General features: G+C 50.3%; 1 long non-coding RNA gene across 2 annotated transcripts in view; it reads left to right on the top strand.

Moving 5' to 3' along the window:
• The first annotated feature begins 224 nt into the window (after positions 1 to 224).
• LOC103171005 overlaps positions 225 to 25,741 on the top strand; it is a 37,966-nt gene continuing 12,449 nt past the window's right edge. For both annotated transcript variants that reach the window (XR_003762297.2, XR_486530.2), the window contains exons 1-2: positions 225 to 278; positions 1,043 to 1,117. This is a non-coding gene — a long non-coding RNA (uncharacterized LOC103171005). The remainder of the gene's footprint in view (positions 279 to 1,042; positions 1,118 to 25,741) is intronic.

Raw genomic sequence — 25,741 nt, 5'->3', positions numbered from 1 at the left:
GTGAAGCACCCCGATTCAAAAAGGAGGAGAAAGCCCCGTCGAGTCAGGGTTTGGGTCTTCTCCTGGAAAAGCTAGGGCAGATATTTGAACCTCTAGAGGTCAGTAATGCTCCAGGGCTAGATGGAGTTGGAGGGAGGGAAGAGTTAAATTGCAAGAGGACTGATAAACGCCAAGGCCCAGGACTGCATTGATTTGAAACAGGATTTCCGCACTCAGGCCCCATCCCAGGACAAAACCGGCTTCGGATGGGATTGCTTCTCCTCGGGCCTGTTGGAGGGGTGAGATTTCCCCAGGATTACCCATGGGAGCAAGGGTCGGGTGAGAGGAGAGACCCAGGTGGATTAGCCGGTGTCCCCCGAGGTGTAGACTGATGTGTCCGAGTGGAGGTTTCGCTGGCAGAGAGGGATAAGCCGCATAACCCAGTGGATAGAGCACGGGCCTGGGACTCAGAAGGACCTGGGTTCTAATCCCGGCTCCCCCGCTTGTAATAATGTTGGTATTTGTTAAGCGCTTACTATGTGCAGAGCACTGTTCTAAGCGCTGGGGTAGACACAGGGGAATCAGGTTGTCCCACGTGGGGCTCACAGTCTTAATCCCCATTTTACAGATGAGGGAACTGAGGCACAGAGAAGTTAAGTGACTTGCCCACAGTCACACAGCTGACAAGTGGCAGAGCTGGGATTCGAACTCATGAGCCCTGACTCCAAAGCCCATGCTCTTTCCACTGCGCCACGCTGCTTCTCTTGTGTGCCGGGTGACCTTGGAAAAATGACTTCACTTCTCTGGGCCTCAGTTCCCTCGTCTGAAAAAGTGGGGATAAGACTCTGAGCCCTATGTGAGAGAGGGACTGTGTCCAACCAGATTAGCTTGTATCTACCCCAGCACTCAGTATAGTGTCTGGCACATAGTAAGTGCTTAAGAAATTCCACAATTACTAGTATTATCCTCATCACTGTTACTTATAGGGAGACTTCCTGCTCTCGGGGTGGGTGCGTTGGCCGGGTCACTCCTCGGTAAGCAGTTTCTGGGGTTGTTTCTTCAGGGCCAGTGGCCACCGGATGTAGACGGCTTGGCTCGGCTCTTCGCGCCGTGCTCGGCTCTTTGCACCATGCTCAGCGTACGTATTTATTTGTGTATATTAATGTCTGTCTCTCCCGGTCGGTGCTCGGTGTGGGGCGAGGATGTGTCTGCTGTCATACTGTACTCTCTCAAGCACTCAGTTCAGTGCTTTGCACACAGGAAGTGCTCAATAAATACAGTCGAATGAACGAATGTTTGAATGCCCGCGGGTTTCCGTCCCCTCTCCTGGGCAAAATTCTCAGCTGGACTAGCTGATGAAGGTGAGTGAGAGAGTGTGTGTGCGTGTGCGTGTTGTGGGGGCCACTGTGTGGGTACGACATCATCATCATCAGTGGTATTTATTGAACGCTTACTCTGTACTAAGAGCTTGGGAGAGCACACTACAACAGAGTTGGTAGGCATGATCCCTACCCACAGTGAGCTTACAGTCTAGGGCCTGTGTGCAATGGGTTGGAGAGTGTGTGTGTGTTGTGCTTGTGTGGGCCTATGCGTGGGAATGAAATCAGAATTCCTCCTCTCCAGGGCAGAATTAGAGGAGAGTTTTTACCTTCTCTGGCTACCTGCTGTCTGTGCTTGCCGTGTCCCTGCTGGGCTCCTTCCAGAAACCCCATACCTTTCCAGCAACTGAACCAACGTCTCTACGGAAGTGGTCACTTCCCTCCCCGCAAGAACTGGGCCTTCTAATCATCTGCCAGTCATTATTTCTCTACTGCTCTGGGCTTCTCGTCCGTCAGTCCTAGGGCCCCTCTGAGCCCTCCGGCCAAATGAGATTTGAAATCTGGGGGAGGGAGAGAGCAGCCAAAGCCACTTTCCCCAGGAAAGCCTATGGGTAGAGAAATTTGGAAACCTAACAGGATTTTTTTTTTCCTGTGGTTTTACCCTTTGAATTATTCACCGGTCTTTAATCTTGCATGAAGCTAATGGTCTCCCTGGGCTGATCCTGGCCTCAGAACAATAGGCCAGGATCCCGGGAGAATCCCAGCCCAAGAGGAAGTGCACGCCTGCCAGGACATACCAAGGTTTGGCCTGCCCCCCGGGGATACGCCGAGGCTTGGCCCGCTCCCGTCAGGATATGCCGAGGCCCAGCGGGACACGCCCAGGCCCGGCCTGATGCTGGCAGAACGTGCCAAGGCCCGGCCCGCTCCCTCACAGACGTGTCGAGTCCCCAGCCCGCTACTGTCAGGACATGCCGGGGCCCGGCCCGCTCCCTCTGGGACACGCCGGGGCCTGGCCGATCCAGTCAGGACGTGTTGAGGCCCGGCCCGCTCCCCCGGGCGCTTGCCGAGGCCCTGCCCAGTACTATCGAGACACGTCGAGGCCTAGTCCGTACCTGTCGGGACAGGCCGAGGCCCAACCCGCTCCCTCCAGGACGCGCCGAGGCCCAGCCCAGTGCTGTCGGGACGTGCCGAGGCCCAGCCCGCTTTCTCCGGGGCTATGCTGAGTTCCAGCCCCCGGAGAGCTCGGAGTGCCGGGCAGCAGTTCACAGCTTTGTTCCCGCTGCTCCCTGCACTGGATTAGGAGAGGGATTCCCACTCTGGACCTCTCCCGGCCACCCTACCAAGGCTCCTGCCAAATCCGCCCTCTCCCCTACCTTCCTCCCGAGTGTCCTTCGGCCCACACTGCTGCCTTCCTGCAGAAAGAGCCTGCTGGGGGCTGGAACGCGTCCGGGCTCGAAACCTTGGAGCGAGATCCAGAGGAAATCTCTTCTGTGTGGAGCTGAGTTGTTTTGGGAATTGCTGACTATTTGTTCTTATCACTCCTCTCTGTTGTTCGGAGAGTACTGGCATAAACGATGAGCTTTGCCTGTAAAACCTGGACCGTCGACTTCGGAGAACTGAAACTCAATCTATTCGGTCACCACTGGCACCTTTGCCCTGTGCCCTTTGCTGTGCCCTGGATAGCTCTCCGCTATCTCCTGCCATAGGATCGTGGAGCTGTGGGGAGGGTTCAAGGGAGGAGATTAGGGTCTTTATTCTTCCAACTCCAATTCTGTTGCTCCTTGGCGTTTCCGACGCTGTTGATTTGAGACTGGTTCAGCTCATCTCTCCCCGGCCTGTCGGCAGGCAAAAACCCGGTCAAACGTCCCGGGACAAAGAGAATAAAGTGGGTCCGGAGTTCGGAGGTTAGAGTTTCGGCGGGGGCGGGGTGAGGGTGAGCATAGGATAGGCGTACCGGGGGTGCAGAGGTAGGTGAGAAAGTTGGGGTCGGCCAGTGGAGAGGTGAGAAAGCGTAAGGACTTTCAGCCTTGTCCCTGTTCCGCTTTAGCTACAGAGTCGATAGACGGGTGTTTGAGAAGCCGCGTGGCCCATAGAGCCCGGGTCTGGGAATCAGAAGAAACTGGTTTCTCATCCCGGCTCCACCACTTGTCTGCCGTGTGACCTTGGGCAAGTCATTTCACTTCTCGGGGCCTCAGTTCCCTCGTCTGTAAAATGGGAATTGAGACCGTGAGCCCCACGGGGGACAGGGACTGTGTCCAACACAATTGACTTGTATCCATCCCAGTACTTGGCATGTAGAAAGCGCTTAACAAATCTCCCAATTGTTACCTATCGAATGCTTACTACGTGCGGAGCACTGTACTGAGCACACGGCGCAGTGGATACAGCCCTGCTCTGGGAGTCAGAAGGTCGTGGGTTCTGATCCTGCCGACCTGTGCGCTGCGTGGTCTTGGGCAAGTCACTTGACTTTTCTGTGCCACTTTTCTGTGGGGATCAAGACTGTGAGCCCCATGCGAGACAGGGACTGCGTCCAATCCGATTTGCTTGTATCCTCCCCGGTGCTTAGTACAGTGCCTGGCACATAGTAAGCGCTTATCAGTTACCAAAGTTACACCTCGAAGGACAGGCCCTGCACTCGCCCTCCCACTGACCGAGATTCCAGGAGACTCTGCCGGCATTTAGAGCTGACTTTTTCTCCTTAAAGGTATTTTGTCAGATGTTTATTACATGCCGGGCGCTGAACTAAATGCGGGTGTACAAGTTAATCAGGTTGGATACGGTCCTTGTCCCTCACAGGGCTCAGCTTAGGTCCCAGACAAGAAACTCCGGAGAGTCGCAGGGTGAGACTTACCCTCGTCTGCTCCTGCAAAGCTGACTTTCTCCTGGATGATTCAGAGCCCCTGGACCGGTTCCAGGCTGTCGGCAGCCCCAGCAACACCTGCACGGTGGAAGACGGGAGGAAGTGTGACGAGATGAAATGAGGAACGAATGTATTTTTAAATATGGCGTTAATTAACTGGAAACAGGCCGGGGTTCGTTCTGGCTCCGGATCGAGGCGGGGGGATGAAAAATAGATCTGGCTACCGGCTCCAAACTGGGCTGCCTCAAAGGGAGAGCGAAATTGGCAAGATCAGAGGATGGAGGAAGTTTGGGGAAAAAGGAGGATGTGGAAGGGGAGCCAAAGATGGTACTCAGGAAATCCAACGTCCTTGATTTTTTTTTTTTAATGGTATTCACCTAGCGCTCACTGTGTGCCAGGCCCCGTACTGAGCGCTGGGGTGAATACAAGATAAGCAGGTTGGACACAATCCATGTCCCACATGGGGCTCGGCTATCTTAATCCCGATTTTACCGATGAGGTAATTGAAGCAGAGGGAAGTGAAGTGACTTGCCCAAGGTCACACAAGAGACAAGCAGCAGAGTCAGGATTAGATTCCAGGTCCTTCTGATTCCCAGGCCCGTGCTCTATCCTCAAGGCCATGCCGCTTCTCTTTATCATCTTCTTTCTCTCACTATCTCGATGTGGCATTTCCATCCTCCTTAAACATTCCTCTTTCCATCTCCCTTCCTCTCTGCTCACTTGTTCTCCTGAGACCTCTTTGCACCCTATAAGCTTAATCCAGAACTTAAATTTTGATTTTCGGATAGAGGGCATTCTGTTATTATGTGCAAAGCACTGCTGTGAGTGCTGGGGAGGATACAAGGTGAACGGGTTGTCCCACGTGGGGCTCCCAGTCTTAATCCCCATTAGACAGATGAGGTGACTGAGGCACAGAGAAGCTAAGTGACTTGCCCAAAGTCCCACAGCTGACGAGCGGCCGAGCCGGGACCGTAAGATTGTCCTCTTAGACTGTGAACTCTTTCTACAGACTGTAAGCCGGCCGTTGGCAGGAGCCGTGTCTACCGTCTCTGTTGTAATGTACTCTTCCAAGCACTTAGTACAGTGCCCCGCACACAGGAAGAGCTCCATAAACACCGCTGATAGCTGGCCCGCCAAGGAGCGGTCGATTCCCAGGGAAACCTGGCCTGGATTAAAGGAACTCCATAAAAACAGAAGGCATTATATGCCCATAAACAGGTCTGGGCATATTTAATACAAGTAGAGCATTTCTTGGCAAGCGTTCTCCTTGGGAGAATGGGACTGGCTGTGTATGGGTCATGGAGATCTATCTCCCTCAGTAGCATCTTTTCCGTTCTCCCTTGACGTTGCCCCTTCAGGAAATTAACAGGGTCTAGTGGAAAGTGCACGGGCCTGGGAGTTAGAAGGACCTGGGTTCTACTCCCTGCTCCGCCACTTCCTCAAGCACTTGGTACAGGGCTCTGTGCGCTCTAAGTGCTCAGTGAGTACCACTGGGTGAGTGGGGTGAGCATCCACCTCACTGCCGGGAAGCGGCGTGGCTCAGTGGAAAGAGCCCGGGCTTCGGAGTCAGAGGTCATGGGTTCGACTCCCTGTGTGACTGTGGGCGAGTCACTTCACTTCTCTGTGCCTCAGTTCCCTCACCTGGGAAATGGGGATTAACTGTGAGCCTCACGTGGGACGACCTGATTCCCCTGTATCTACCCCAGTGCTTAGAACAGTGCTCTGCACGTAGTAAGCGCTTAATAAATACCAACAGTATTATTATTATTATTATTATCCATGACTTAATCCCCAGAAATTCTGAGAGGAAAGGTTTATCCTAACAGCAACAGGCCGGATACTTGAGCTGCAGCGTGGCCTAGTGGAAAGAGCGCAGGCCCAAGAGTCAGAGGGCCTGGGTTCTAATCCCGGGTCCACCACCTGTTTGCCGTGTGACCTAGGGGCAAGGCGCTTAACTTCTCCAAGCCTCGGTTACTCATCTGTAAAATGGGGTTGAAGACCGGGAGCCCCATGTGGGACGGGGACTATTTTCAAGCTGATTAGCTTGTACCTATTCCAGCGCTTAGTACGGTGCCTGGCATATAGCAAGTGCTTAACAAATACCATCACACAAACAGACAAGCGAAAAGCAACCCTCCCTCCCTTCTGCTGCGTCTGGGATGGGAATCTGCGGAGACCGCCGGGAACGCTTTCGTACGGGAAGGGTGATGGCTTCCTCCTTCCCATCCCTTTCCCTCCCACCCCTTTCCTTTCCCCTCCACCTTTTCATCCTGACGCACTTTCACTGGTCAAATCTGGGCTCCCGTGGAGCCCCGTTGAGCTTGGACTCTGGGGATAATGGTATTGTTGGCCCTTGGCTTTCTCCCACCCAGCCCAGCTCTGCTCCTTGGGGTTCTCCCCAACTGCACGGCTTCCAGGACACGAGACAGAGCCGCTTTCAAACGACACCGGGCCCCAGTTGGGAAAGACTGCTTTCTTTGTCCCTCTCGGTTGCGGTTCCAAGTGGGGCTCGGGATGGGAGGAGGAAACGTTTCCTCGGAGGAAACGCTTCCTGACGTTTCATGCTTCTCTCATGGCTAAGAAAATGCCTCCGTGTCTTCTCTGAAAGAGATAAGCCTCTCTGGCCGCCAAGCTGTGAAAGCGTGGCCGCGCTGTCGTCTCAACGTTGTTACCGCTGACCTACTCAGCTGATCACAGAGGGTTGACGCACACCTGATGTCTGTGTTTAGGGGCCCTTTAGGACACTGTAACATTCTCCAGATATCTGACCTCTCTGCTGGTGTTCCTTTCTTGTTTTAGGCTTTTTCTCCCAATCTTCATGAGAAAGAGAAGACTGTCACTTATAATAATAATAATGATGATAATAACAATAGTAATGCTATTTAAGTGCTTCCTTTGTGCCGTGCACTGTACTAAACGTTGGGGTCGATACAAGCAAATCGGGTTGGACAATCTCTGTCCCGAAAGGAGTTCATAGTCTTGATATCCGTTTTAAAGATGAGGAACTGAGGCCCAGAGAAGTGAAGTGACTTGCCCAAGGTCGCAGAGCAGGCAAGCGGCAGAGCCGGGATAAGACCCCACGACCTTCTGACTGCCGGGCCCATGCTCTATCTACTCCGCCACACTGCTTCTCAACCCTTACCGAACAGTGTTGTGAATCCCCATTTTCCAGATATGACAACTGAGGTGCAGAGAAGTTTCAGTGACTTGCCCAGGGTCACAGAGCGAGCGGCAGAGGCAGGATTAGAATCCAGCTCCTCTGATTCCCAGGCCCGTGCTCCCTCCACTGGGCCACGGTGCTTTAGACATGATTCTTGGCATCGAGGGGCTTACGGTCTAGCAGTCTATATAATATAGCTGATTATATTATTATCAGATAATAATCTGATATTATTGTTCATCAGATGCTTATATCATAATAATGATAATACTAAAAATTGGGGTATTTAAGTGATGACTGTACTCTATTGACAAATGCTGAACGTAGATATAAGCTAATCAGGTCGAACATAGGCTTTGTCCCACATGAGGGAGGCTCGCAGTATAACTAGGAGAGAGAATGGGCGGTATTTAATCCCCATTTTACAGATGAGAAAACTAAGGCTCATAGAAGTTAAGTGATTTGCCCATTGTCACACAGCAGGCAAGCGGTGGAGATGGAATTGGAACCCATACCCAGTCACTCCCAGGCCTGGGTTCTTTCCACTAGGCCATCCTGCCTCCCCAAAAATGTAGATAGGAGGAAGAAGGAAAAGACGGTATCTGAAAGCTTTGTATCAAACCTTGGTATGAAGTGCGTTCGTCTGAAAAACTCGAGCACCTTGTCTTTCATCGAGCGTTTAGATTTTCTTGTTTATCTTGGATCTCGAGCCTGGCAACCAACTGACAGCTTTCGGTACTTACACCTTTTTATTAGCCTCTTAAAGCCGTCTTCTCTCTTCCCACGTCGTCCGTTTTTTCCTGCAGGGAATACCGGAGGTCCAGGATTCAAAGGACTGTTCTTTTGGAAGAGGATTGCTCTGCATAGCCAGACGGCGTGTCATTAGGCCGGGCCTGTTTTCCTTTGGTCTCCTTTTCCCTGTCCTCTGAGGGCATTGTCTGACCTCCCTCGGGAAGGTGGGTCTTGTTTTGCTGCCTTGATGGCATCTTCTGATTGCTGCCCACTGTATTTTTACGACCCTACATCACTGGTGCAGTGCCACGGTGCCCTCGCTGTCCAGTATCCAGAGCCCGGATTGGCCGGTTCCTCCATCACAAGCGTGGTTCAGGTCCAGGTTCTTAGCAAGTCAACTCCCGGTCCCGTAAGACAACACAAAGATGAATGTTCCGGGTCTTCGAAGCCTTATCTAGGTCGCCTCACCTCCAAGAGGCCTTCCCTGCTTAAGCTCTCTTTTCACTGACTCCCTCTTTCTTCAGCATCGTCTTTGCACTTTGGATCTATACCAAATAGGTAGACGAGAAGCAGCGTGGCTCAGTGGAAAGAGCCCGGGCTTCGGAGTCGGGGGTCGTGAGTTCGAATCCCGGCTCGGCCACTTGTCAGCTGTGTGACTGTGGGCAAGTCACTTCACTTCTCTGGGCCTCAGTTACCTCACCTGTAAAATGGGGATTAAGACTGTGAGCCCCACGTGGGACGACCTGATTCCCCTGTCTCTACCCCAGCGCTTAGAACAGTGCTCTGCACATAGTAAGCGCTTAACAAATACCAACATTATTATTATTATTATTGTACCTATGAAGCCCTAGGTATTCACCCCACCCTCATCCCTACAGCACCTATGCACATCTATAAATTATTTATGTCAATGTCTGTCTCGCCTCTAGACTGTAAACTCATCGTGGGCAGGGAGCATGTCTACCAACAATATTGTATTATACTCTCCCAAGCACTTAATACAGTGCTCTGTACCCAGTAAGTTCTCAAGAAATACCATTGATTGATTGATGAGTGGTGGGAAGGGGAGCTAAAGCTCCAATTTTCTTTTATGGTATCTGTTAAGCATCATCAACGGCCCTTATTGAGCATTTGCTGTGTGCTAGAGCACTGTACTAGGCACGTGGGAGAGTACAGGACAACAGAGTTGGCCGACACATTCCCTTCCCACAGCGAGCTTACAGTCTAGAGGACGAAGCACTTCCTATGTGCTGGGCACAGTAATAATAACGATGGTATCTGTGAAGTGCTTACTATGTGCCAAGCACTGTTCTAAGCACTGGGGTTGATATAAGTTAATCAGGTTGGACACAGTCTATGTCCCGCATGAGGCTCACAGTCTTAATCTCCATTTTACAAATGAGGGAGCTGAGGCCCAGGGAAGCGAGGTGACTTGACCAAGGTCACAAAGCGAACGAGTGGCAGAGCCGGGATTAGAACTCAGGTCCTTTTGATTCCCAGGCAAGTGCTCTTCCCATCTGGACCATGCTGCTTCCCTGCTGTCCTTTCTGGGTCTGCCAGTCACAGGAAGCGTGTGAGGTCGGGCCGCTAAATTTACTCCAACGCAGCCGAACCACGTGAGGCAGTTTTTCACAAGAGGAAAACTAATTGCTGGTGGCTAACGAATGACGATCCTATACTCAACCATGTGGGTGGGCCAGAGTATTGATTTTGCATCCGCTTTGCACGGAGCAGAGCATGAAATACTACAGGCAGGAATAATACCTTCTCCTTACTTTTTTACGGTATTTTGAAGCACTTAGCATGGATAGAGCACAGTCCTGGGAGTCAGAAGGTTAAGGGTTCTAATCCCAACTCCGCCACTTGTCGGTCGTGTGACCTCGGGCAGATCACTTCACTTCTCTGTGCCTGTTACCTCAACTGTAAAATGGGGATTAGACTGTGAGCCCCAGATGGGACAAGGACCGTGTCCAATCTGATTGGCTTGTATCCATCTCAGGGCTTAGTACGGTAAGCACTTAACAAATATCATTATTACTACTATTATTATTATATGGGGCCTCTTATATTCTCCATCTACACCCACTCCCTTGGAGAACTCATCTGCTCCCCCAGCTTCAACTACCAGCTCTACGTGGATGATTCCAAAATCTCCGTCTCTCGCCGTAACCCCTCTCCTTCTCGGCAGTCTCGCGCTTCCTCCTGCCTCCGGGACGTCTCTACTTGGATGTCCGGCCAACACCTCAAACTGAACACATCCAAAAGAGAACTTCTCATCTTCCCACACAAATCATGTCTTTCCCATTATTGTATAACGTCACTATCCTCCCAGTCTCACAATCCCGTAACCTTGGCATTATCCTCGACTCATCTCTCTCATTCAACCCACATATTCAGTCTGTCACCAAATCCTGTCGGTTCTACTTTCACGCATTGCTAAAATCTGCCCCTCTGTCTCCATCCAAACCTGCAACGACACTGATCCGAGGACTTATCCTATTCCGCCGTGACTACGGCATCAGCCTCCTTGCTGACCTTCCTGCCTCCTGTCTCTCCCAACTCCAGTCCCTATTTCACTCTGATGCCCAGATCATTTTCCTAAAAGGTGTTCTGTTCACGTCTACCCATTCCTCAAGAACTTCCGGGGTTGCCCATCCATCTCCTCATCAAACAGAAACTCCTTACCCTTGTCTGTAAAGCATTCAGTCAGCTCGTCCCCTTCAAACTTACCTCTCTGATTTCCTATTACAACTCAGTTCTCACACTTCATTCCGCTAACACCGACCTACTTCAGTGTCATCAATTTCAGCCCCAAACCCCAACCCCACATTCCCCCTCTGCCCTGGATCTCACCCCTCCTCATATATGGCAGACCACCTCTCTCCTCACCTTCAAAGCCTTATTGAAATCACATCTCCTCCAAAAAAGCCTTCCCTGATTAAGTCCTCATTTCCCCTACTCCTTCTCCCTCCTGCGTCGCCCTGGCATCTGGATCTGTGCCTTTTAGACACTTGTTATTCATTCCAGCCTCAACCCCATCACACTTATGTACATATCTGTAGTTATGTGAAGCAATTTCACTGAGGTCACCTGCATTAAGAGATACAAAAGTTGGGAGAGTATTTTGGAACAAGAAGAGAATGAATAGGGTACCCTGGGAAGGGGGTACCCTGGGAAGGAGGGGGAAACAAGTGTTAACGTGTGAAGGCAAACCTTTCTAGTCAAAGACACTTTTTACCTGTTTTTTATGGTACTGGGCAAGCTCTTACTGTGTCAAACACTGTTCCAAATGCTGGGGTAGTTAGAAGTTAGGTCGGTGACAGTTCCTGTCCCACATGGGGCTCACAGCTTGTGTATCAGTAATGGACAATGTTAAGAAATCATTTCAACGGATGAAAAAAAATTATAAGTAAATTTTAGGGCAAAGGAATAGGACTGCGACTATCCTATATTTGAAGTAAAATCCCCAAGTAGAAGAAGGAGGGAGAGAGGGAGGGAGAAAGAGAAATGGAGGGGGGAAGAAGGAGGAGAGAGACAGAAAGAGAGAAAGGATAAAGCGGGATGAAGAGCGAGGGAGAGAAAGAAGAGAATAGTAGAGAAAGGGGGAAGTTGGGAGACAAAGAGAGAGATAGAGGTAGGGGGAAGAGTTAGAAAAAGAGAAAGAGAGAGGGACATGAGAGATAAAGAAATGGGGAGATAGAGAAAAAGAGAGAGAGAGAGAGATCAATCGGGAGAGAGAACAGAGGTCAGATAATAGAGCTCAGGGGCCCAACCTTTCTTTCAGTGTGCTTCTACTGTGGTGAGATTTTAAGTAATCCTTCATTTTACCATGTCCCTCAAGTCTGTGTGCACTCAATAAATTGACTGATTGTTTACTGTGAGGTATAACCTCTGTGATATGTCTGCCCAATAATTTGTTTTATATATTTCCACCCCACCGAGGAATTTCCGATTTTATTTCCTTTCCCTTTTCTTATTGTATATATGAGAAAATATGCACCTATATTGTATACCATCCGGTGAGTTATTGAAAAATTGCATAATAATGATCACTGTTACATGCTGCCTCCTGGAATGATTTTCAGTATTGTCCCTTTACATATGACTTGTGCAATACGAGCCTTTTTCCCGCATCTCTCGCTGACACTCCCTTTCCTTCCAGGTTTGGGTTGAGGCTTGGTTATGTGCAAGGCATTATCTGGGAAATACTAAGGTCTCCCACTATGAGGGGAGGAGTCCTTTGACAGAACGATCTCTCTGGCTTAGGTTGGTTTTTCTCCGAGCTTGATTTTTGCCTTGATTCTACTTCTGCCTGAAGATCAGCCAGATCCTCAGTCTAGTTTGATTCTTTTAGAATAAAAGTGCCTATTGCCTCTCTATTTGAATCCATACCTTCTGTTTCCTACTCTCGATCTTCCACAGAACGAGGAGTGCGTTCAAAACTGAGAATTGCCAGCTCTCGATCACTGCGGTGGCTCGAGATGTGGGTTAAGAAGTTGGTAAAATCTAAGTGGGTAGCCGCTTCCTTCCTATCTGTGGTCAAAGCTATTCACTTTACCCCTCACCCCGAGGTAAATTACTGCTTCGTTATCCCGGCTTCCATTACTGCTTCATTATCCTCACCTTTTAAATTTAAATATAGATTAGGACAGGGAGTCCAGACCATCATATATTTTCTAGTTCTATTCCTTCCTCTCCCACCTCTCCTTCTCAGGTTGCCTCTATCCCCCCCCCCCCCCCCAACCCCCCGCGCCCCTCCTCTCCTCAGCAGCCCTCTCTCCTGGATCGTCTACTTGTCTTGTAATACGCTGACTCTCTGGGAGCTCATCCACTCAGATGCTGAGCAAACACTGTCCGTCTGCGGTGAAGAATCCTTGCGGGTGACAATCAGAGAGAAACAGAAAGCTCCTCCACTTCTTCCAACAGCTCAATGGAGCTGTTCCAAATGCCCCAGGGTGAGACAAAAGTTTCCACCAGTCTTCGATCAATTGCAGGGTCCGGAGGTTGTCCGTCGTCCTGTGGGCATTTCAGAGCACTGGATGAAGGGGTAGTCATTATGGCAGACAAAGAGGACAGTTGATTCGTTTGAATTTTTGGGACCCAGACAGAGGAACAGCAAATGGAGGGACAGGTGGTGAGTGCCTTGCTCAGTGCCTTGACTTTGAGACTCCCAGGGTCTCTTTGCTCTCGTCATTTACTTTGGCTCAGCTCTATGGTGTTAGTGTCAATAATCATAGTGCTATTTGTTAGGCACTTACTGTGTGCCAGGCACTGTACTAAGTGCAGGGTTGGATACGAGAAAATCAGGCTGGACACAGTCCTTGTCCCACATGCGGCTCACAGCCTTAACCCCCATTTTACAGATGAGGGAACTGGGGCACAGAGAAACGGAGTGACTTTCCCAAGGTCACACAGCAGGCAAGTGGCTGAGCTGGGATCAGAACCCAGATCCTTCTGACTCCTAGGCCTGTACTTTTTCCACTAGGCCATGCTGCTTCTCTGGCAGAAGAGAAAGGAAGCGAAGCAGAAGTGAAGACAACAGAAGCAGAAGTGAATGGAGGGTTGGTGTGTGGGTGGTTGGAAGGTTGGTGTCTACATGAAGGAGGCTGTTTCAGAAGGGGACTTACAGAGGAGAGGTGGAAGAGGAGGAAAAGGATAAGGGAAGCCTTCTGCTTCAGGTTTAACAGGGTACAGTTACTGACAAACCGCTATTCTCCTCTCTCACCGGCTACCTCAGGGATCCACTCTCATTTGAACGTTCGGGAGAGGCGAACTGGATCGGAGCCGTTCTGCCTGGTTACATAAAAGTGGAATCGGCTGATAAAGATAGCCACGTCCCACTACTGCTGTCTGTCTATGGGCTTGGACCCGTTCTGGGTGCAGAGTCGGGAAAGACGTGGTGAGAAGTTCTCTTCTGCGAGCTGGATTCGGGCCCATTGAGATTAATGAAATCCAGCAGGGAGCAACCGAGTTCCTTACTGGCAGGTCAGAAACACCTCCCTGAGACAGGGCAAACTGCCAGATGCAGCTCTTAAATGCACAATTGTTCAGCTCTTTGAGAGGAAAAAAACCTCGTAACACGGACAGCAAACACCCTGTACCAAACCCTTCCTCTACCGGGGAGTTGGCTGAAGAAATCCATGGTGGCAATGCCACTCTGAACTGAATTCTGGATCTCTCCAAGTGGAGACAAAATCACCTCTAGCCACCCCTCTGATCGCGGGCCTCTCCGAGGCCCTAATGTGAGAACAGGAATTGATTCTAATAGCCGCCATTTGTGTCCCTAAATCTTTATCTCTGTCTCCATCTGTGTTTATCTCTGTCTAGCCCTTTCTGTGTCCCTCAAGCTCTATCTCTCTCTGGGTCTTCTTCTATCTGTCTCTATCTCCACCTCTATCTCAGTCTCTAGCTCCGCCTCTGCCCTATCATTTACCTCACACCGGGCTGTGCTACGGGTCTGCCAGCTGAATGGGGGAATGTTACCTTAATTGTCACGGTGGCTGGGTTTCAAGAAGGCGGAGAAATCTCTGGCTAAGAGTACTAAGGAAAAAGGTTGTAACATGTCCCTCCATGGAAGATTTATAAATGAGATTTTCAACAACCTGAGGTGATTCAAGTATAGGGATGAGTGAAGGCAGGGAGATGGTCTAGATGACCTGTCCAGGTCCTTTCTGGTCTGGCTCTAACATGAAGAAGAAGGACTAGAAAACTGGAATAGAGCAAACTTCCTTTTTCTTCAGCCAGAGAACGGGTTCTGCCAGAAACCTCAATCAATCGATCGCATTTATTGAGCGCTTACTGTGAGCGGAGCACTGTACTAAGTACTTGGGCAGTGGCTAGCGAGTGGAAGGCAATCTGCCACAGGTCAAAACTCACCTGTGCTGGGCAGCAGCAGCATGGGAGAGAGTAGAAGGCGGAGACTCAGGTTTCTGCGTGGAAGAAGGCAACGGTAAACCACTTCCATATTTTTACCAAGACTCTATGGATACACTATCGGAACGATTTCAGGTGGAGGTGGGGCATTCTGGGACAGATGCGTCCATGGCGTTGCTATGGGTCGGACGTGACTCGACAACGTAAGACAACAGCAACAGTCCTTTGCGCACAGAAAATAATAAATAGGATCGAAGGAATGAATGAATCCCAGGTTGACTTGCCTTGATGATTCACCCTTGCAGAGAAGCTGTGGTACCTTAACAGCTTTAGGTGGACATCCCCTTAAAGGAGGCCGGGAGATCCTAACCTTGGTCTCTTAGGTCGCGTGCACGGGGAGCTGGGTTAGTTAACTAGTTCACATAATTAGGAAACACACATTATAGGCCAAGCACAGTGCTGGGATAGATAACCAAATGACAGATCAGACCCAATCAGGAAGGAGGGCTGCTTCACTGGACCTCGGTTATGTTTCCTCAGGAAGTCCGTTGGCTTGGAGTGACTCTCTGCTACTCCTCTTCCTGCTGCTGCCTTTCCTCTGGGAGCACCGGGAACGAGAGGCCTCTCGAGCGACCGGGAAGTTCTCTCCACCCTCCTTTCCTTATTGACACCCATGCCCACTGCCCTCGCCAGCTGTTCCCGACATTTAACTCCCTCCTCAGACTCCCTCTCCTCACCGCCTCCCCGATCCCTTGCCCCTGTTGACCTGGCCACCTATTTCATTAAGAAAGTTGACACTATCAGGCATGATCTCCCTAAAATCTCCCCTACCCCTTTCCAGTCCCTCCCTACTCCTGCCCCTTTTTCAACTGTCCCATCTTTCCCAGCAGTATCTCAAGAGGAGATCTGTCTTCTCTAAAAATCCACCCGTCTACCTGCACATCTGACTCCATTCCTTCATTCTTTATCAAAATACTTGCCCCCTCTCTTTTCCCTCCCTAACTGCCATCTTCAACCGTTGGCTCTTCAGTGGCTTCTTCCAACCTGCATACAAACATTCCCATGTCTCCCCATCCTAAAAAAACCCCCTCCCTTGACCCCACAGCTCCCTTCAGTTATCCCCCCATCTCCCGCCTACCATTCCTCTCCAAACTCCTTGAGCGAGCTGTCTACACCTGCTGCGTCAAGTTCCTCTCCTTCAATTCTCTCCTTGACCCCCTACAGCCTGGCTCCAATCCCTTTCACTCCACAGAAACCGCCCATTCAAAGATCACCAGTGATCTCCTTCTTGCCAAATCCGGCGGCCTCAGCTCCATCCTAATCCTCCTCGACCTCTCGGCTGCCTTTGACACGGTTGACGAACCCCTCCTCCTGGAAATCTCATCGAACCTCGGCTTCACTGACACTGTCTCCTCCTGGTTCTCTTCCTATCTCTCTGGCTGCTCATTCTCAGCCTCCTTCGCGGGCTCCTCCTCTGCCTCCCCCCCCCCACAACTGTGGGGGTCCTTCAAGGTTCAGCTCTGGGTCCGCATCTATTCTCCATCCACATCCACTTCCTTGGAGAACTCATTCGCTCCCCTGGCTTCGACTACCACCTCTATGCGGTTGATTCCCAAACCTTCATCCCCACCCTTGATCTCTCTCCACTTTCTGCAGTCTCGCATTTCCTCCTGCCTTCAAGTTCAGGAAAGACCATTGATTTATTGACTGATTGCTAAACACTCTGTAAGTCCCTGCCATGTCAGCTTCTGTCCCTCAGGAGGCTCACAATCCGAGGTGTTGAGAGAACACATATTGCACCCCATTATACAGATGAGGAAACTGAGGTACAAAGAAGCTACAGGGGGCTATTGGTGGAGCTGGGATTAGAACTTGGCTTTCCTGACTCCCAGGCCCATATGTTCTTTTCCCAAGGATCTGCTGCCTTCCAAGGATAGTCAGAAAGATTAGAACTCCCAAGTGCAGAAAGGGGCAGGATTGAAATGTACAAAATAATGAATTGCGTGAGGTCAGGGTGAATTTGGAATCCCCTAGCAGCAGCACGAAGGATTACCCATCGAAGCTCAGGGCGATCGTTTCAGTAGGAAAGGAAACAGCTTTTCTCCTAGAAGGAAGTGAACATATGGAATTTGTTCTGACCGGAATTCATGCAGCAGAAAATAGCAAGGAGTTCAGAAGGGATTTGGAAATATACAAAGAAAATTAATCTTTGATGAGTTAGAAGGAATATCAGGGATGAAAAAGCTAAGTTTAGGGGTGTTGAATGATCCATTTCTAGCCAAACATCCTGGGACCACCATCCGAGATAGATGGTTGGGTTAGATAGACTATTAGTCTGGCTTAGTAAGGACACTGGGCCTGTCCTTATTATGCGCTTACTTATTGCTGTGTGACCTTGGGCAAATCACTCAACTTCTCTGTGCCTCAGTTACCTCATCTGTAAAATGGGGATTAAGACAGTGAGCCCCACATGGGCCGGGGACAGTTCCCACCCGATTTACTTATATCCACTCCAGCACTCAGCGGCCCGCGGTGAGCCCTCGACAAATACGCCGGCTATTGTCATTACTAATAAGATACCACCCAGAACCCTTAGAGTGAGAAAAACAGAATAAAAAACTCAACGGGCCACTTGTCTTGGAAAGTAATTTGTTCGTGTTTGTTTGCTCAGAGCTGGGATCTGCATGGGGAGATATGATAAGTGTACAGGCTGGATTGTAAACTCCTAAAGGGCGGAGGCACGGCTTGAAGGTTGGGGGTGGTGGAGAAGCGGAGAGAGGGACTTTTGTAGGGCTGATGTCATGCTTATTTTGTTCAGGCTGCCCTGTAAGAGTGAACCCGATGTTTCCCATTCACACCTAGTGCATAACACTTTATCTATCTTTTGGAAATTTTTAAAGAGATACCCTTGAAATCGCTCAACACCTCTCTTTGATAAACACCTCTTCCTCCAGCAAGTTAGGAAGTTAGAAGCAATCACAGTCTGAGACATTTTTCATTCTAGGTTTTGCCCGTGGTTTCTGCGTTTCCCCAGATCCGTCCAATTCCCTGCAGGAGGCAACACGGCGTAGTGAATAGGACACATACCTGGGAGGCAGAAGGTCACGGGTTCTCATCCCGGCTCCACCGCTTGTCTGCTGTGTGACCTTGGGCAAGTCTGTTCACTTCTCTGGGCCTCATCTGTGAAATGGGGATTAGGTCTGGGAGCCCCACATGGGACAGGGACCGGTCTAGCTCAATTCGCTTGCGTCCACCCCAGAGGTTAGAACAGTGCCTGGCGCGGAGTAGGTGCTGAACAAATGCCGTCATCCTTTTGGAAACAGGATTTTCCCCAGATAGACCGAGGGGAACTGGCACTCCTTGGGCTGTTCCGTGACTGCAGGATTGAATAAATTTTGCTCCTCAGCCCAGTTTATCGGGGACTAAAGGAGACGGGAATGAGTCTGTAGGTCCGGGCCGGTTAGGAGCCTGCTGCCATGGTCACTACGACACCAGCTCTCAGTCCATCAGTGGTACTAACTGAGCTTTTACCGTGCGCAGAGCACCGGTCTAAGCACTTGGGAGAGCACAATACGACACGGTGAGACCTCCTAACTTAGTGGAGAAAACACGGGTCTGAACGTCAGAGGACCTGAGATCTGATTCTGACTCAGTTGCCTGCTGTGTGTGACCTTGGGCAAGTCTCTTCACTTCTCTGTTCATCAGAGGAGCAGCACGGCCTAGTGGATAGAGCAGGGGTCTGAGAGCTGGAAAGAAACTTGGGTTCTAATCTTGGTCTGCCCCTTGTCTGCTGTGGGACCTCGAGCAATTCATTTCACTTCTCTTTGCCTCAGTTCCCTCATCTGTAAAATGGAGATTAAGACTGTGAGACTGTGGACTGTGTGTCCAACCTGATTACCTTGTAAATGCCCCAGCGCTTAGTACAGTGCCTGGCACATAGTAAAGGCTTAACAAATCCCACTACAAACAAACAACTGTAAAATGGGGATTCAATACCCGTTCTCCCTTCTACTTAAACTGCGAGCCCCCTGTGGGACGGGGAACGTGTCTGCCCCTCTCGTATTTACCTCGGCGCTTAGAATAGTGCTTGACACATAGCCACTTGTCGGCTGTGTGACCTTGGGCAAGTCACTTCACTTCTCTGTGCCTCAGTGACCTCATCTGTAAAATGGGGATTAAGACCGTGAGCCCCACGTGGGACAACCCGATTACCTCGTATCTACCCCCGAGCTTAGAACAGTACTTGGCACATAGGAAGCGCTTAACAAATACCAGAATTATTATTATAGGAAGCGCTTCACAAATACCCTAAAACAAACAAACAGATCCACAAAGAACCTTGTGGATCCCAAGATACCACCGGTTCCAATCAGCTGAAGCGCTGATTACAAAAACCGGCGTTAGTCTGTTTCCCATGGGAGCCAACACTCGGGCATTATTCTGGCGGGGACTGAGGATTAGTGTCCTCTCTAAGGTGGGCGTTTGTGATGTTTGTAACCCGGAGGAGCCAGTTGTTGCCGATGGGCGAATGCCTCTTCTGAGCAGAACGTAATAGGTGTGCGCCCCGGGCATCCACATACACCCATAGACCCAGAGACACGGGAGCCCACGCGGACGTTTAGATCCCTAAACACGCAAACCCAACCCTCACTCGCAGATGCGCGAGAATAAAGCGACAGGCATAATAATAATACTAATGTTGGTATCTGTTAAGCGCTTACTATGTGCAGAGCACCGTTCTAAGCGCTGGGGTAGACACAGGGGAATCAGGTTGTCCCACGTGGGGCTCGCGGTCTTCATCCCCATTTTACAGATGAGGTAACTGAGGCCCAGAGAAGTGAAGTGACTCGCCCACGGTCACACAGCCGACGAGTGGCCGAGCCGGGAGTCGAACCCATGACCCATGACTCCAAAGCCCGTTCTCTTTCCACTGAGCCACGCTGCTTCTCATCTCAACCACGTTTGTGCGCGGCAACGCACAGACGGACCGGGGGACGCAAACACGAGCGCACGCGCCTACGCGAACACCAGCTACAGACGTGCCCACCCTATTGTCCTAGCAGGGGGACAATAAACGTCCCGCGCGTCGGATGAGGTCCAGGAGGAGGGCAAGGACGGTCGGCTTTTTGCAGAACATCCCGAGCCACTAATTCGAACCTTCCTCTCTGGTGCGACCCTGACTCGCGGGGCAGCTTCCCTTCTCACCTTCCCCTGACACAACTTGTTGAAGAGGAATGCGGGAGGGCTGGGCGTGATCTTCCCAAACCCAAGGGAGAAAGGAAGTTGCATGCCAAACGGATGAGAGCATAATAAATGCTGCTGCCGCTTCTAATTCCTCCCCCACCCTTAGGGGACGGCTACTCAGCAGTATTTCAAAAGGCAAAGTCAAATTACAGGAAAGAAGGGGGTGGGGGGAGCGCGTCTGAACATCCATCAGACTTGGGATTGACGGTGGGCTCCCCGCTCCGACAGACAGGGCGCCGTTCATTTTCTATGGTATTTTTTAAAAGGTATTTGTTTAGCTTTTACTCTGTGCCCGGCACCGTACTAAGCACGGGGATAGATGCGACCTGATCGGGTTGGACGCGGCCCTCGTCCCACGTGGGGCTCGCAGTCCTCATCCCCGTTCCAGGGGAGGGAACCGAGGCACGGAGAAGCGAAGTGACTTGCCCAAGATCACACAGCAGACGAGGGGAGGAGCCGGGATTAGAAACCAGATCCCTCTGACTCCCGGGCCTGGGTGCTCTCGACTAGGCCACGCTGCTTCTCGCTCACTGTACGCTGGTTTTGCCGTAGGGGACCTGGGCTCTGGAATCCCTTGGGTCGGGCGCATTCCGTGCTGGGGCACTTCATCGGGCAAAATCCTTCGAGGTGATCCGAAATAAGTGATTCATAGCGATTCCCGATCAATTATGCAGCAAGGTGGCCTGTGGAAAGAACGAAGTCTGGAGGCTGGAGGTTCTGAGTTCTAATCCCGATTCTGAGACCAACTGCTGTGTGACTTGGGGCAAGTCACTTAATTTCTCTGTGCCTCATTTTCCTCGGTTTCCAGCAGGGGGGTGGGGGGATGTGGGGAAGACGGGCGGAGCCTCCAGCTCAGCTGGGGTGCGGAGCTTCCTTCAGGGATGCGAAGGGAGCCGGAAGAGACCCCCAAGAAGTGAACGCGTTCCCACTCATTTCAGCGGGCTTATGGATGATAATAATGTTGGTATTTGTTAAGCACTTACTATGTGCAGACCACTGTTCTAAGCTGCCGGGGTAGATACAGGGTCATCAGGTTGTCCCACGTGAGACTCACAGTTGATCCCCATTTTACAGATGAGGGAACTGAGGCACAGAGAAGTGAAGTGACTTGCCCACAGTCACACGGCTGCCAAGTGGCAGAGCCGGGATTCGATACGCGGAGGCTCTCGAGCCTGAGACTTGAAAGACCAGGGAAGCCACGTGCCCTAATGGTTAAAGCTCAGGCCTGGGAACCAGAGGACCTGGGTTCTATTCCCCGCTCTACCACTTACTTGCTCTGTGACCTTGGACAAGTCACTTCACTTCTCTGGGCCCCAGTTACCGAATCTGCAAAATGGGATTCAATTCATTTTCTCCCTCCTCCTTAGACTGTGAGCCCCACGTGGGACTTGATTATCTTGTGTCTTCCCCCAGCGCTTACTACGGTGCTTGGCCACGCAGTTAGCTCTTAACAAACACCGCAGTTACTAGCGGTGTTATTATAAAGTGTTGGTGAGATTGTTGGGACGGGTCAGGGAGTTCAAAAAATATCGATAGCAACACCTGTGGGGGTGATTCATAAAGGGAGAATTTTCAGTGTTCAAACATCACTTGGGCCCGCCTCGCCGTCTGTTCAATCCAAAGCATTTGATTTGACTTCACCCACTTGGGCACGTTTCCTCTTGGATCTCAATTCTGCCCAAGCAACCCCTGCAGGAAGCGAGGGAGGGAGGGAGAGATTTTGTGGGGGGCACCCAAAGGGGACCCCCTCCCCCAAGCCCACCAGCCCCACTCTTGGGCCTCCCCCGGACGTACAGGCCCCGGGGCAGGTATAGAATCCTGTCGGCCAGCACGCACTCGGAGTTGGATAGGCAGGAGGACCAAGTGTGACAGCCTAATCAGCCCCCCCCAACCCCCCCCCCCCAACCTCAGCTAGTGGGATCCCTCTTCTCTGGGCAAGTTTGAAGCTCTGGTTTTATTCACAGGGCTCTCAATGCAATCCTCCTCTCTCTCAATAATAGTTACTGTGGTATTTGTTAAGCGGTTACAGTGTGCCAGGCACTGTACTAAGTGCTGGGGTGGGTACTAGCAAATGGGTTTAGACACAGTCCCTGTCCCACATGGGGCTCGCGGTCTTAATCCCCATTTTACAGATGAGAGAACTGAGGCCCAGAGAAGTGAATTGACTTGACCAAGGTCACACGGCAGGCGAGGCTTGGAGCTGGGATTAGAACCTAGGTCCTTCTGTCGCCCAGGCCCGTGCTTTATCCACTAGGCCGTGCTGCTTCTCCTAACTATCCCCACTTCCTTCTATCCATCAGGCAAGGAGAACCCCAGTACTCGAATAGAGTGCATCCACACACCCATTCTCTCTCTCTCTCTCTCTCTTTCTCTTTTTTCTCTCTTTTCCTCTCCCGCTCCCTCTCTCTTTCGACTTTCAGACTTAAGCTTCCCTTAAAACGAAACACGAAGGCCAAACAGAGAAAAGTCCACAGGAATACTGTTGCCTTCAAGCCCTCTGCCTGATTTCTGTAAGACCTCAGGCTTCTGAACCCGTACTTAGTTTAAGCTCATCCCTCTTACAGACGTAAGCTCATTATGAGCAGGGAATGTGTCTGTTACAATGTATTCTCCCAAGAACTTAGTATGGTGCTCTGCACACCGTTAAGTGCTCAATAAATACGATTAATTGATTAATAATTGCAGTAAGGTCCCCGCTCTCTCACCTTCAATTAATCAGTCAATCGTATTTATTGAGCATTTACTTTGTGCAGAGCACTGTACTGAGCGCTTGGTAGAGTAAAATATAACAATGTAACAGAGTTGGTAAACACAGTCCCCGCCCACAATGAGGTTTCAGCCTACAGTCTACGATTTATGGTCTCCTTCCTATATGGAGAATGTGCCCGCATGATGAAGATTTCTGATCTGCTGAGGGAATATTTACCGAATGTCTTCTGCCTATAGGGGATTTGAAATTCTCTCCCAGCAGCTGCAGGAATGACTGACTTCAATTTGTTAAGGTGGAGCTCCCAAACAGAGTGTGTGCAAAGAATGAAGTTTTCACCGGAGCAGAGAAATTTGGATGCCCAGGGCAATGTGAAAAATGTTGGCCCTTCCCAGCTGACAATCAGCTTCATACTTTGCATTTTTCTTCCTCTACGATTTTTCTCTCCTTCCCCTTACACGACTTCTTGGCTGGCAACGGCTGGAGAGTGTTGAGCTTAGCTTGACAACCTTTGGTATGGGGGTGAGCGGAAGAAAGGGAATGGAGAAAACAAATAGTGCTTCGGTTTGCTATTATGGTTCGTTTTTTTCATTCTGTCGGTGTTGGTCTTTTCAATTAAGATCTAAGTAATTGCTCCGGATCAGAAAGTACCGACCGGTCTCACTCATCCTAGCTCGTCCGCTCCTTGTGTGTCTTGTGCTTGGATTTTCTGGCACCGAGTTTTCCAGTGCCCGTTCCCCGATAAAACAATCCTTTCTTTCGTTCCCCAAAGATAAGCATTTTGCTAGAGGCTCAAAATCCTAGTTTATACTTAATTCATTTCAGGATTTATTAAGCATTTATTGTGTGTCCAGCACTGGGATAGACAAAAGGTTATGAGATCAGACACCATCACATCTGGGGCTCACAATCTTCCTTATCCCCATTTTGCAGGTGAAGAAACCTGAGGCCCAGAGTAGTCAAGTGACTCCATCAAGGTCACCCAGTAATGACGTTACTAATAATAATAGTACTTGTAGCATGTAAGTGCTTCCTATATGCTGGGCATTATGCTAAGCACTGGGGTAGATACAAGATAATTCGGGTGGCTGCCATCCTTGTCCCACACGGAGCTCACAATAGAGGGGTGAGGAAGGACAGGAATTCAATCCCCCTTTTACAGGTGAGGAAAATGAGACGCAGAAAAATGAAATGACTTGCCCAAGGTCACACAGCAGGCAGGTGGCAGAGCCAAGATTAAAACCCAGTCAGCCAGTGGCAGAGCTGAGTCTTAAACTGGATCTCTAGACTGTCTTTCCACCATACCATACCACCCCTTCCCACCTTCTCACCAACCACCCCAGAGAAAGGCCCTTTTGCTGCATATTTCTTTCAATAGGACCCACTGCAAGCGCTCAATAAATATGACCGAATGATCGATGGATCGCACGCTTCATTTTTCGGCAGAATTCCAAGTCACCTCGTCTTAATGCCTTCACCAGGTCTACTGGTTTGTGCTGAAAGCTGGAGACTATGATCACCTCAATTTGGGGACCATGTTTCTCGCCAACCGGGACATGAGTCAGGGGCCAAATGGGCATCGCCTAGTAGATGGAGCACCCGAAGAGAAGAGCTTGGAGATCTGGTTCCACCACTGACTTGTTATGTGACCGGGGGCAAGCCAACCTCTTTCAACCTCAATTTCTCCATCTGCAATTGGGATAATAATACGGGGCCTCCTACACTCAGTTAGGGCGTTGTGGGAATGAATAAGATAATGTTTGTAGAGGGCTTTGTACACAAACAGAGTCTTTCATCTCAGGAAGGAGCTCCGAGTGTTATTACTGTCGGTGTTAGCAGCGTTTCTCACCCGGCTTTATTTTCCCAGGACACCTCAGACGACTCGGTTGAGTTACCTAGGGATGATACCTATCCTGTGGGTCAGTAAGTTCAGTTCCACGGTGAGTTCAGTGCGAAAGCCATCACCCATACGAACCCGCTAGGGATTTTCTTCCCCTTTTCAGATGAAGGTTCGCAAGTTATAGATGGCAAAATGGGCTAGACGCATCAGTTGCCCGAGCGATAGCCTCTACCCCGTACTGACCGCGCTTTCTCCCTTTTGGGCTGCCGGCCTTCCTTGCCTCCAAAGCGATCCGTTTCCAGGGCAGGGCAACGGTTGTGAAGTGAATCCCGGCGGAGTTGAGCCGATTGCTGTTTGTTTTATCTGTGGATTTATTTTGTGCTTACTCTATGTGCAGCCCTGTAATCACTGTTGAGTAAATACAGTGTTGGCCCACAAAGTGAGAAGCAGCCCGTACTGGTGGACAAAGCACAGGCCTGGGAATGAGGAGACTTGGATTCTAATTCTAATTTTAATTCTGCCATTTGCCCGCTGTGGGTAGATCACTTATTTTCTCTGTGTTTCAGTTTCCTCATCTGTAAAATGGGAATTAAATATCCATTCTACCATCTACTTGGACTGTCAGCCTCCGGTGGGACCGGGTCTCTGTCTGATCCGATCGTATCGTTTCTAACCCAGAGTTTAATACAGTGTTCAGCATGTCGAAAGCACTCACCCAGTGCCACTAGCATTATCGATAATAATGCGACTATTGATAACGTTGATTTATGATTCATTTATTTATATCAGTAGGGGAATATTCATTCAATAGTATTTATTGAGCGCTTACTATGTGCAGAGCACTGTACTAAGCGCTGGGGATGAACAAGTCGGCAACAGATAGAGACGGTCCCTGCCGTTTGACGGGCTTACGGTCTAATCGAATACAGGGGAATACAGACCCAAAGGACAGTAAGAATACATACGGTGTTCTGCACAAAGTGAGTGCTCAATAAATACCACTGGTTGATTACGGGACAGGATAAAA

Source organism: Ornithorhynchus anatinus, chromosome 10 (genome assembly GCF_004115215.2).
Source record: "Ornithorhynchus anatinus isolate Pmale09 chromosome 10, mOrnAna1.pri.v4, whole genome shotgun sequence".
NCBI classification, from domain to species: Eukaryota; Metazoa; Chordata; class Mammalia; order Monotremata; family Ornithorhynchidae; genus Ornithorhynchus; species Ornithorhynchus anatinus.
This window is presented reverse-complemented; position numbering and strand designations above follow the sequence as displayed.